The sequence below is a fragment of the Amblyomma mixtum genome, chromosome 10, assembly GCF_055824585.1.
Source record: "Amblyomma mixtum isolate Tamu chromosome 10, ASM5582458v1, whole genome shotgun sequence".
In the NCBI taxonomy this organism is placed as follows: Eukaryota; Metazoa; Arthropoda; class Arachnida; order Ixodida; family Ixodidae; genus Amblyomma; species Amblyomma mixtum.
Genome location: NC_143021.1, coordinates 153,580,599 through 153,592,997, shown reverse-complemented (window position 1 = coordinate 153,592,997; position 12,399 = coordinate 153,580,599).

Genomic DNA, 12,399 nt, shown 5'->3' with positions numbered 1-12,399 from the left:
CCAACCAGATTACCCACAAGTATGTTTACCTTCTACCTCGAATCAACAGCGCACTGAATTCCTTGCAAGAAGCGGAGTACTTTTCGTCCTTAGACTTGCGCTTCGGCTACTGGCAAGTCCCAATGGCTGCCGCTGACCGGCCGAAAATCGCCTTCGTCACCCCAGACGGCCTGTATAAATTCGACGTCATGCCATTCAGCCGATGAATTGCCCCAGCCACATTCGAGAGAATGATAGATAGTATTCTCAGCGGGCTCAAATATGAAACATGTCTATGCCATTTGGGTGACATTGTCGTTATTTTCAAAGATTTATCTTCCCATGTAGTGTGCCTTCAATGTGTACTCGTGTGCCTTACGGTAGCCGGGCTATAACTAAAACTGAAGAAATCTTACTTTCGTTCCACAAGGCTGGCGATATGTCATCTCCAAAGATGGCGTTCTTCCTGACCCTGCCGAACTTCGCTGCGTAGCTGACCTCGCCGAACCGACCATTTTAAAAGAACTTCGCAGTTTTATAGGCTGGTGTTTCTACTTCTGCCGCTTCATGCGGAATTTCGCCTGTATAATCGCGCCTTTAACACAGCTTCTAGCCGACAGCCCGAATCTCTCGTCTTGGTTACCCGCCTGCGATGCCGCATTCGACTCTTTCAGTCGCCTGCTGGTCTCCTTCTCAATACTCCACCATTATGATCCCGGCTGTCCAACCGAAATTTACGCTGACACGAGCAGTGAGGGTTCGGCTCAGTTCATGCCCAACTGAAGTCTGGGTATCCGGAGTATGTTGTCGCTTACGCCAGCCGCGCCCTCACCAAGGCCGAATTCAACTATTTTGTCACAGAAGAAGAAAGGCCCGCCATCATTTGGGCGATTGCCAAGTTCCGCCCTTACTTGTGCGGCCGGCCGTTCTCTGTCGTCACCGACCATCATGCCCTCTGCTGGCTGTCCTCCCTCAAAGATTGTTCTGGCAGACGCCCGCTGGCCTTTACGTCTCCAGGTGTTTGATATTGACGTCATTTATCGCTCGTTACGTAACCACTCAGACGCCGACACACTTTTCCCGTTCACCGCTCCCACGAGATTCCGCCTCTGCCTTCGTCTGTGCCTACGATTCCTCGTCGTTCGGCGTCTCTGATATGCTCTCCGAACAACTGAAGAATCCTTGCAAAAACTTGCTTCTCACCTCCCTGAAAATGCCTAGCCTTCCAACTCGAAGGCTAAGCATTAGTGGGGGGAAGGCTAGGCCTCCGCCCACTCCAACTGGGAAAAGTACTTCCGTTAGTAATCTACGCGTATAATACGGCTACGCAGAAAAAGGTCGAGAGCCTAAATCCACCATGGACACCATCCTTCCCTATCTCCCTGAGCCATCCAAGATAACATCCCTTTCCGAAGCTCACATGTATGCCGAAGAATGTCCACAACTTGAGCGCTCTTTCACCACACAGCTCCAGCGGCACCAGAAGCACCAATAGGACACCACGGACCCTCCCGTGTCATATCCCTCCGGCGCACTCGTTTGGCTCTGTGTGCCTTCCTACACTCCCGGCCTCGCCACGAAACTGCTTTCCCGCTATCACGGCCCTTACCGCCTTCTTCAGCGAACTTCTCCCGTGAATTACATACGTGAGTCCCTTCATAGGTGAGCCCCTTCACCACTCTCCGGATGATCGTCGTTGTGGGGGTGAAACTGCACTCGTCGAGCGTCTTAAGCCCTACTATGATCCGCCCATTCTTTCCTCACCGTAAAAGGCCAGGGTGACTCCTTTTTCGGCGGGGAAATAACAGTAATCGGAACAAACGGCAGCCGTTCAACCGGTGGGACGAAGTGGACGACAAAGTGGAGTTCTCCATCCTGGGTGACTCCTATGCCCCAAACCATGGCGAATCCCCCACTGTGGACATGTGCTACCGTTTTTCAGGCAACATTCACTACGACTCCTCTGCATGTGCCGCAGTGACGCTCTTCGAAGAACAATCAGCGACCTGTGCTTCGTATACACACCTTTACTGTGCTGACTGCAGTTCCGAGAGCAGGGAGACAGTGGAAATGGCTTGTGAACCAAACTCCTGATTTGGATTGACTTGGAGCCAAACAGAACTCAATGAATCGGTGGTGGCGTAGCAAAAAGCACGTTCGGCGGTCGGCGAAAGCTCTCGGCCTTGTACAATTGAAACTTATTGCGAACTTCCGAGATAAAGAGTGCAAAGTTATTAAAACATTCCGGAAAAGCACACAATGAGCTCCGCTGGATGCGATCAAAGAACATAAATCTGGCCGTGTCTCTTATTATACACAAAGCGATAACGCGGCGTGCCGGCAGCTTAAAAGAATGAAGAAACACTGTACAGACCGGCGGTATTTTTGCATTGGACCACAAAAAGGTAAACATACTTGATTGCTAGAGGTAAACTGCGAAATTGGGAAACACTTCATTTATATCCAGCCCATTCTCAAGAGTGAAGTTACAGGATTCTTGCTTCGCTTCTTAAGGCTTTTACAGCTGGACAGGTGCCCGGCACATGAACGAAAATAACAAGCAAACGATTCGGAAGAAAAGAACTGCTCAAAAGAAAGAGCACAAGATAAAAAACAAAACAAAACTTAGAAAAGAGGGAGGTGTACAGGGGTCTTCGGCGGCGGCTCACGTCTGTGCTCTCGGAGAGAAAAGAAATACAGAAAAAGACGGGAAAAAGAGCTGCTGGAGAGAAGAGTGGAAGCCGTACTGAGTCGCAACGCAGCAGCAGCGAGTAAAGTGTATGGACATCGCCAGTGGTGAAAGCACAGAATAGGTCTGAGACGCACTTGCATGTTGCCGACGTAAACGAGTAAAGAAAAAAATCAAACATTAAAAGGACGAGACACTTCTGCTGTACGGAACTCCTTTAGGACGACGAGTAAAGACGGGCAGAGTGGAATATTACTAGACACATGAAAAAACATCGCATTCCACACCAGGGAGACGAAGTTTGAGAGACAGAGGCAAATACGGCACACTGACCGCTAATATTAGAAAATGTAGTTATTGCACTATTGAGAGAAGAAGTGATGTGCACAGTGAAAAGATGAAGCCTACTTGAAGAAGTAGGAGTAAACCTAGTAGGTGTTTTTATTAAATACAAAAAGCCTTAAGACAAGGTACTATCTAAAAAATCAGCCCCGCTCCGGTTATTACCTTGAATGTTACGACTAAAATCACCGTCAATGATAATAGGTTTTTCACAAAAGCAAAAGTCAGGAAAAGCATAAAAACTGAGAAAAAAAGGCGTCAGAGCAACCAGATGGCGACGCCGAGGATGACGTGCAACTCAAGAGCCAGGACATCCGACTTAGTAGTGGTCATCGCCTCCGGTAAAGTTATCGCTCTAGTCGATACAGGAGCCTATTATTCGATGACGAATGGAACATTCGGCGTGTAATTCGGGAAAGTTACGACCGCTTACGGCGGCCAACTAATTCGCACAGCAGGAGGAACATGCCTATTCTGGGACCTTCGTAGTGTTACAACAATGTTCCCACGCCATAAAATTATTCATCGATTTCGTGAAAGGACATTTGGCAATCACTGACCTTCAATCAAACTTCGTCATTCTTTCGGCCGACGAAGCCAGTAATTCGGTGACAAACGAGGAGCGCCATGTTCCCCTTAGTAATCTGGATGAACCCCGATAAAGCGTCGTAGGGACAGTAGGTGCCACGGACGCAAAAATCATGGAAGCTCTGATCGAATGGATCATTGGGTTGCTTGTAGAGCGAGGAACCGGCGTCGCAAGATTCATTGCAAATTTTTGTAATTCCCAAGCTGAAATGCTGCCGACGAACTTCAGTGAAGAATACCGGGACATTTAGAAAGGATCTAAAATTGCGTTCGTCGAAAAAACATTCAATGTTCGCGATGCCTTCGCCCTCTCCGATCGAGTCCAAAAAGAGTCATCTAAGAAAGATCACAAGCACGTCTTTGACGTAAATCCAGCCCGTGCCCGGAACAAATCATACCAGGACCTCAACCTGCTTCGAAGCTGCAGCGAGCGCTTTTGGCCATCGCGAAGGTCCGAAAAACGCTGATTGGCAAGCAGCGCATTCTGCAACACCCATGTTTGAGCTAATTCGTATCAATCTATCTTGAAACATGTTCGCAGCACAAAAACAACCTGAACACGAAGAAAACACACATTTCAAGACGAATGCAGCAGTTCCAACTAAGTTTTTATTAGCACATGAACAAGCTTAGCTAGAGGGCTATTATCGCCTCGTTAAAGTCAACTGTCTTTGTCCAAAAGACCCACTTCATTATCACGAAGAAACAAGGATGGGGTGCTGGGACATTCACTAAACATTTTCTGCTGTGATGCGCCTCAATAATATCTTTCACTCTGATCCTTTCCGCACCCAAGGAAATTACTGTCCCAAAAAATGGGTTTACAGGCGCTATTCAGCAGTGGATACCAAGATTTCTGCCTTTCTCGTGTGTGACCTGAACGTAGTGTTCCTTGCCTCTGATTCGGTTTGACGAATTCCCGTCCTATTACAAGTGAGTGGAATGCTGTAAACTAACTATCTTGGCAGTGTGACTGGCGAAATAAAAGTGTCGTTTGAGAGTACAATTCAACTTTTCCTTTTTCTTCACCATTGAAGAAATTTTGATAGCTTGCTTGGCTTGGAGAAGAGCCCGTTTATGTTGTACATTTTTGCAACTTCCTTAAGTTTATAAAATACTCTGTGAAGGTACAGAACGGCCTGAGTAGCCAGCTTCTGATCTTCCTTGTCTTGTTTTTTAGTGCTCTTTTCCTTTCACAGCAGGCTTTCTGCAACACCTGAAAGATTATCCGGAAGAAAGCCGGACAGGGGCAGATTCTCTCTTTGTATTTTAAAACTTTCAAACATTTTATATGAACATCATTTTTCCAACACGGAATTGAGGCTAATCATGGCACTTTCTCTTTTCAATACCTTCAAATGAGTACAGCTGTCGGGGATGAGCCCCTTTGGTGACCGACGATTGTACGTCGACCATAAATGCACTACTGAAAATACCTCTCCCCCTCCTTTTTGCTCGTGCTGAGAATTTGTTTCAAGATGGATCGATATCAACTAGAAGAAAAATCGGTGTTGCACAGTATTTCTGCTATACAGGTGCTTTTCCTTCCCAATAAGATAGCAAGTCTTATTGCACATGCGTGAATTAAATCGCCGTGCCGACCTGCAGTGCAGCACTCTTTCTTTCTGCATCAAACAAGGGCTTGTCCCCCTCAAAGTTCAAGCATTTCTAGAAGTTGGGTTACCGTTCGTGGGCCATGCTAGAAGATCGTGCAAGGTACTCAAGTACGAACGTTGGTGTGAAGTTCGACTCTTAAGGATTGGCATCGTGTGCTTGTTGAAGAAGGAAAAGATCCATATGGAGCCGCAAGAGTGTTAAGAGTATATAGTTCTTGTGGCATCGGGTCCTCCTTTTTCCACCGGCAAGGAGAAAGAAGCAGATGGCGCCTAGCAGGGTCGACATCGTGGGTGTTGTCGAGTTCTCAGATGAAATTCGCAACATGCTTGAAAACGGGCCAAATTCTGCTTTGAGCCCACTGCAGGGAAGCCGGTACTGCCCTTGACGCAACCTATAGCACGAAGAGGAAAGGGCTGTGGCAATCAACGTGTGTCACTATTTTAAGCGCTTGCCTACGCAAAAAAAAAAAAAAATGTGGTCGCCTGTTTAAAAAAACACGGCCTAATAGTCCAGTCGGAGAAAGCGGGTGGAATTGTGGCAATTCGTGTTGGAACGCGTCAACGTCGCGTTGAAAAACTATGGTCACATCAAATCTTTCAAAATGTTAAAATGAAAACAGAGCGCTTGCACACGTCTGGCTTTCCTCCAGATACTTCCTCAGCACTTGCAGAGAGCCGACAAAAGAAAAGTAGTAGAGGCTGGCTACTCAGATATTTCCGTACCTTTACAGAGTACCCATAACCTTAGGAAAATTTCAGAAATGTACAACGTAAACGTGCTCTTCTCCGCGCCATACAAGCTATATAAAATTTCTTCCATTATAGTGAAAAGAAAGCCGAACTACAGTGTCAAACACGACCTTTGTTTCATCCAGTGCACTACCAAGACAGTTTACAGCATTCCACTCAAAGTAATGGAGTACACGGTGATCAAACACGACGTTCCTTAAATGACACAGCCAAAGAACGTTACGACCAGGTGTCGCAGACGGGGAAGGTAGTAATCTTGCAATCCGCTTCGAGATTGTGCGTGTAAACCATTTTTTCGGAAATCTAAGTTTCCTGGGCGCAGAAATGACCATATTTAGAAAAACTATTGAGGCGTATTACACGAGAAAAGCGTTTGGTGAATCTGTCAGCATGAAATCTTTGTTTCTTCATGATAATAAACTGGTCTTTTTGGACAAACACGCTTTACTGCCAAGAGGCGATAATAGCACTCTACTTAAGCTTGATATTTCTAAATTAAAATTCAGTTTGAAGTGCAGCATTCGTCTTGTCGAGTGTGTTTTCTGCGTGTGCCCATTTTTCACGGCCCACGAACGTGTTTAGAGATGGATCGTATTCTAATCAACCACCACGCCTGGCCTCACCGCCAAAGTTATTACGGTATGTCACCGCAAGAACGACAAGCCACCCGGAACTAAGTGGAAGTAATGCTTCGCGACGACGTCATCGAGCCTTCAAAGAGCCTTCGGGAGGCACCAGTTGTTCTTGTTCGCAAGCAAGACGGCACACTTTAATTCGGTGTTCATTGCCGCCGCGCGAACAACATACGTTCTTTATTTCTTTATTTCATTTCATTTTGTCACCGATGGAGCTCAGGAAGGGCTACTGGCAAAGTGAGGTCGATGAAATCGATCGCGAGAAGACCGCATCCACCACTGCTGATGGCCCCAACGAGTAATTGTGGTGCCATTTGGTCAGTGTTCCGCCTCACCGACGCTTCAGAGAGTAATGGATACATTGCTGGCAGGCTTCAAGTGCTAAATTTCTCTGGTATATATAGTTGATCTTGCCTTCACTTCAAACTTTGAAGAGCACCTAAACGGGCTTCCAACAGTACCAAAGGCAATGAAGACATGCAACCTAACCTTGAAAGCAGAGAGGTGCCACTTCGCCGATGAACAGCTACTGTTTCTATGTATAATGATTATCAACGAGGATATGCCGGGACACGCAGAAAACAGCTACTACCGCACTGTTTCCGCCGCTGGGATCGAAGGAAGTTGAGCGCATATTCCTTGTCCTTTGCTTATATTACCGACGATTTCTCTAGAATGTTTCGCGTATCGCTGAGCCTGTGACCCAACTGGCAAAGGCAGACGTGCCATTTAAATGGGAAGCGCCACGAGCAGATGTCGTCAAGGAAATTCAGCGTCGTTTAAACTCGCCGGCGATCCTCGCACACTTCGATTAAAACGCCGAGACGGAAAATTATGCCGAAGCAAGCAGCGTGAACCTGGACTCCGTCCTCGATAAGAAAACCGACGGTTAGGAAAAAGTAATCACATACGCTTTCCGTTCCGTGTCAAAGGACCAGGCCAACTCATCATCATCATCAGCCAGACTACACTCACTGCAGGGCAAAGGCCTCTCCCATGTCTTTCCAATTAACCCTGGCCTTTGCCAGTTGCGGGCACTGTATCCCCGCAAACTTCTTAACCTCATCCGCCCACCTGACTTTCTGCCACTCCCTGCTACGTTTGCCTTCTCTTGGAATCCACTCCGTTACCCCTAAGGACCAGCGGTTATCTTTATCTTACCTTCGCATTACATGCCCTGCCCAAGCCCATTTCTTCTTCTTGATTTCAACTAGGATGTCATTAACCAGGCTAACTATTCCGCAACTAAGGAATAGTGCCTTGCGACCATATGGGCTACGTTGAAATTCATCCCCTACCTGTACTGATTGACCGTTCAAGGTGCCAAGTGGTCACCACTCATTGTTCTGGTTTGCCAATTTGAAGGACCCCTCTGGCCGCATCGCTCGGTGGAGCAAGCGCCTCTAGAAGTTTGACGTCACCGTAGTTGAGAAACCCGGACGCCGCCACCGGACGCCGCCACCGGACGACGACGAGGACGCCTTCCTTGACTCATCGGCTCCAGCTCATCTGCAAAGCAGCAGCGCTTAGACCAAGACCGAAAACGCCTCATCGAGTACTAGGAAGGCGAGGTTTCTTCACGCCTCCTCTCCCCTTTTGCCCGCCTCGTTCAAGAGAAGATTGTCTTCCCTCTGTGCACCGAATGATGTCCTCGTGGAGATCTTCCCAGCGAAAAAAATAGGTTACATCCTTGTTGTACAGGCGAGTCTTCGTAAAAAATTTCTACAGGCTTTTTGGAGTAGCAAGCCAGGGCAGGTTACCACCAGCCGAGCTCTCCACCTTTTAAGGCGGAAGCCTTTAATGCCTCATCGTTGTAAGCAGGAGTTGTCGACAGAAAATGTCACGCTTTTCAATTGGTTGAAATGCTCGTGACGTCACAGTGCGCGAATTTCAAATGGGGCCAATTGTACTTTGGCTACTAACCATGCAACCAATCAAAGGGATCGTATAGTGATGCTCCAACTAAGTGGGACTGAGTTTAGTTAATTGCTTAATTAATCAATTAGCCTAATTAAGATAGAGTAGAATCAAAAGGTCAGAAGAAAGAGGAAATGAAAAGACGCGCGTCGCAACGACAACAGCGTCCGCGGAAAAAGACGCTGCTGAAAAAAACAGATAAGTACGAAGCCGCGTTCGCTCCACCACCACGCACTTCCCCACTCAGTTCGACGTTGCTCGTTTCATATACATTGTGTCGAACATCCTAGACAGTTCCAACATTTGACAGGTGAATGACAGAACACGATAGATAGAAATATAATAATATAAATATGAAATAGCCTAATTAACCTTTCTAGTTAGACCGCATAAATCAATAAAACCGAGAACGAAATTGGTAGAGTTTGGGAATCGAACCAGGGTCTCCGGAGTGCGATACGAGCACGCTAGCCACTCCGTAATGCCAGCTGAATGGTTTTGGAATGAACAAAGGCGCGTCTAGCTAATACGGCGTCTTCGTTCACTCCCATCTTCCCCCTTTCCCTTACGGCGAGGTGCAGGTGTCCACCCAGATATGCGAGAGAGATACATTTCCTTTCCTCAAAAAATAAATTTACCGTCCAGCAAGACGTACAGCCGAATTGGCGATGGCGTTCTGTGGACTCCCTGGCAGCGTTGCAAGACGCTGTCGTGTTCCACTCTTACAGGCGAAGCTTAACATGTTAACCACACATCAGTAACACACGCAGACAGCCAATGGACGCGTCATTCGCTGGCAGCACCTGAATCATCATTCACAACCACATTCGTGGCAGAATGCTGTACTCAGGCTTTCGCCTTGCACCCACTTTAGCCGCCAAAGTGACTCCTAACTTTTCCTCTCATTCAATTTCCTTTCATTCTCTCTCTATAGGCTTCACACGATAAACGGACAGATGGATATCGCGGGTTTTTTAGCATTCTCAACCGCATTCAAAAGTATTACTTTCCTCAACTGCCTGCTGATGTAGCACATTATCTGAAAACGTGCCGAGATTGCCAGCTACGAAAGACCCCTCCCACCAGAAAAGTAGGATTTCTGATCCCTATGAAAGCATTTCCCTCGCGGCATTTCCAGCTGGGCGGCGGTGACCTGTTTGATCCTTTCCTGAAGTCAACGCTTGGAAACAAGTGGATCATCATAGCGAACTGCTGCGCGGAGGCAAAAGCCCTACCATACGGAACAGCAGCACAATTCATCAAATTTTACGTGGAGTCCATTCTTTCTCCGACTCTCCGAGACGGTGCCCACCATGTGCTCCTCACGGACAGAGGAGGGCCGAACCAACACTAGCCATCATGCGCTGCAGCCAAACAAGCCACCGGAGAACTGCATTCTATGCGCAGCCAAAATAACTGACAAAGCGCCTGAATAAATCCATCGCCGATATGCTCGTCATGTATGCAAATGGGGAACACAAGCCCTGGAATTTCAGCGGGCCTTACATCGCCTTCGCCTAAAACATTGCAGTGCCGGAGACCACCAAGGTGATGCTTTTTAGGCTCATCTATGGCAGAAAGCTCACGACCGCGCCCGGCACCATGCTGCCCAACGTTACTGAAGAATACGTCGACGTCGTCGCCTAGCTTCAAAGCGCTGTAAACGCCTGACGACCTGCCCGATTACGGATCAAAGACCTGCAGCGGGCCGACGCCAGACGCTCCAACCTGCGAAGACGCAACGGGAAATGCAAGTCAGGCGACGTAGTTGGGTTCGGAAGCCCATTTGCAGGCGCGGATTGAGTGAAAAACGTTTGCGCCGCTAGTCCCGTACAAGGTTTGAGGACCGCTTGGGGAACTGGACGACGAAGCGGTCTGGGTGGTAATGACTGCATCGCAGCGACGCCACATGCGACCAGAAGTCGTCCATGTTGTCCGTCTAAAGGCTTTTTATTCGCGCTAAAGGACGCTGTGTTATCGCTCTTGGGGTTTATTTGTGCAAACCCCGTTTTATTTCTTTCTAATCACCCTATTTGTTTTAATGCATTGTGTAAATGTTTCTTTGAGATGGTAGTAATGCCACAGATTCTTTATAGCGTTCATTTCTTCCTTCCTCAAAGCTTCCCGTTCACTTCTTTTGTTCATTTCGCTATTTATTTATTTATTTATTGAAGAAGATGGGCATTAGCCCAGCCACACTGCCATCGTTTCGAGCGGGATCCTGCTCAAGCTGACCGACGGCGGACCACCACTGGTTCACCGCTGCTTCTGTCGTCCTCGGTGTCACCAAATCAACCACGCTTACATTTGTTGAAGTTTCGGTTTGCCGTCCCCGTCTGCCCTGGAAATCCGCAGCCACACGCTACCGACCCCCGGAATGCCTGCCGATGCCATTTATCAAGCTGCGCAGGTTGGCCCGGCACTACTATTTTCCGGTTCCCTCCACCAGCGGTAATCCGCCCTCTTCGGTGGGACTGACGAACAGAATGCAGAAAACAGGCTTACATCAAACGAACGGGTGAGCACGTGTAACAAGTGGGGCGACGCTACAAAATTGGACAATGACATCTTCTATTTGACGGGTGCTGCGAACCTGTGATATCGCGACCACGAAGGAGATCTCTCCACGTGGGCCGCCTTCAAGACGAATCTCTCTGAAGTGTTCGGTCGTCCTACTGTCCAAAAGTTCTGTGCCGAGCAACCCTTGCGCGAACGTTGGCAGCAGTCGGGCGAGATCTTTACCAGCTACATCGCAGGTGTAGTCAATCTGTGCTCACGCGTCAATGCCCAGATCCATAATTAAATAGTTTTGAGGCGCAAAAAACAGACAAGACACAGAGGTAGGTGACAGGACGAAGCGCCAACTTCCAACTGGTTTTATTGCATGCATGAAACGTACTTATATAGCTTGTCGTCACATTCGCAGGTGGGTCACCTAAAGCTCAGGAACGACATGATAAGGCACGCTCCAGGAAATTCTTTTCACTTCTGTACAATAGAATTCATGTGTCGCTTACGCACAAGTTGCCTCTCTTTTTGATAAAAAGCGCTTCTATCAACTCCGTAGAATTAGTATCATTGCTTTTGCCCAGAATGCGCACATCAGTGAAGCATGGCTCACAATTGTGGGACGGGCACTTCTTAATGCTTTTAGTTAGATGTGTGCCTTCCATGTACTGCTCTACGTTTCTCTCATATTCCCTCGTTCGCTCATTCAAGCACCCGCCCGTCTGACCTACGTGGGAGTGCCTACAAGACATCGCGATTTCATAGACAACCCCTTCAGCACATTTCACGAATGATCTCCTGTGCTTTGTTCCGCAGCCTCGTTCCTTGGTGTTCTCTTTATCGGTACGGAAGCAATAGCTACCTAGCTTTCTCGGTGCAGAAAAGGCGAACCGTACAGCATGGCGGCTAGCAATTTTTTTTTTTCAAATTATGGGTCACACGATACACGTATGGCACCACCACTGGTCTTACCTCTACTCGACGGACCTCTGGTTTAGCTCTACCTGTACCATTCTTTGTCTTGTTTAGAGGACATTCAACCACCGCTGTCACGAGCGAGCGGGGGAACTCTGCTGAAAACCCCAAGCCAATTGGTGATTAAAATTATCCCGCATTTTGTGAGGGCATGATTTTTTAAGTGCCGATTCAAGGCAAAGCGAAGAAATTCCGCGTTTCACAGGTTTGCAATGGCAGCATTCAAAAGGTAGCAGCTCCTTTTTTGCCCGCGGAAAATACGACCCAAAGACCCGATCACCACAGAACTCAATTTTCAAGTCTAAAAACTGTAATTAATCATAATCGGGTAGTTCGCGCGTTAACTCAAGACATTTTAAATGCTCTCTAAAGGCAGATAAAACACTGTCCACTGCTTCCT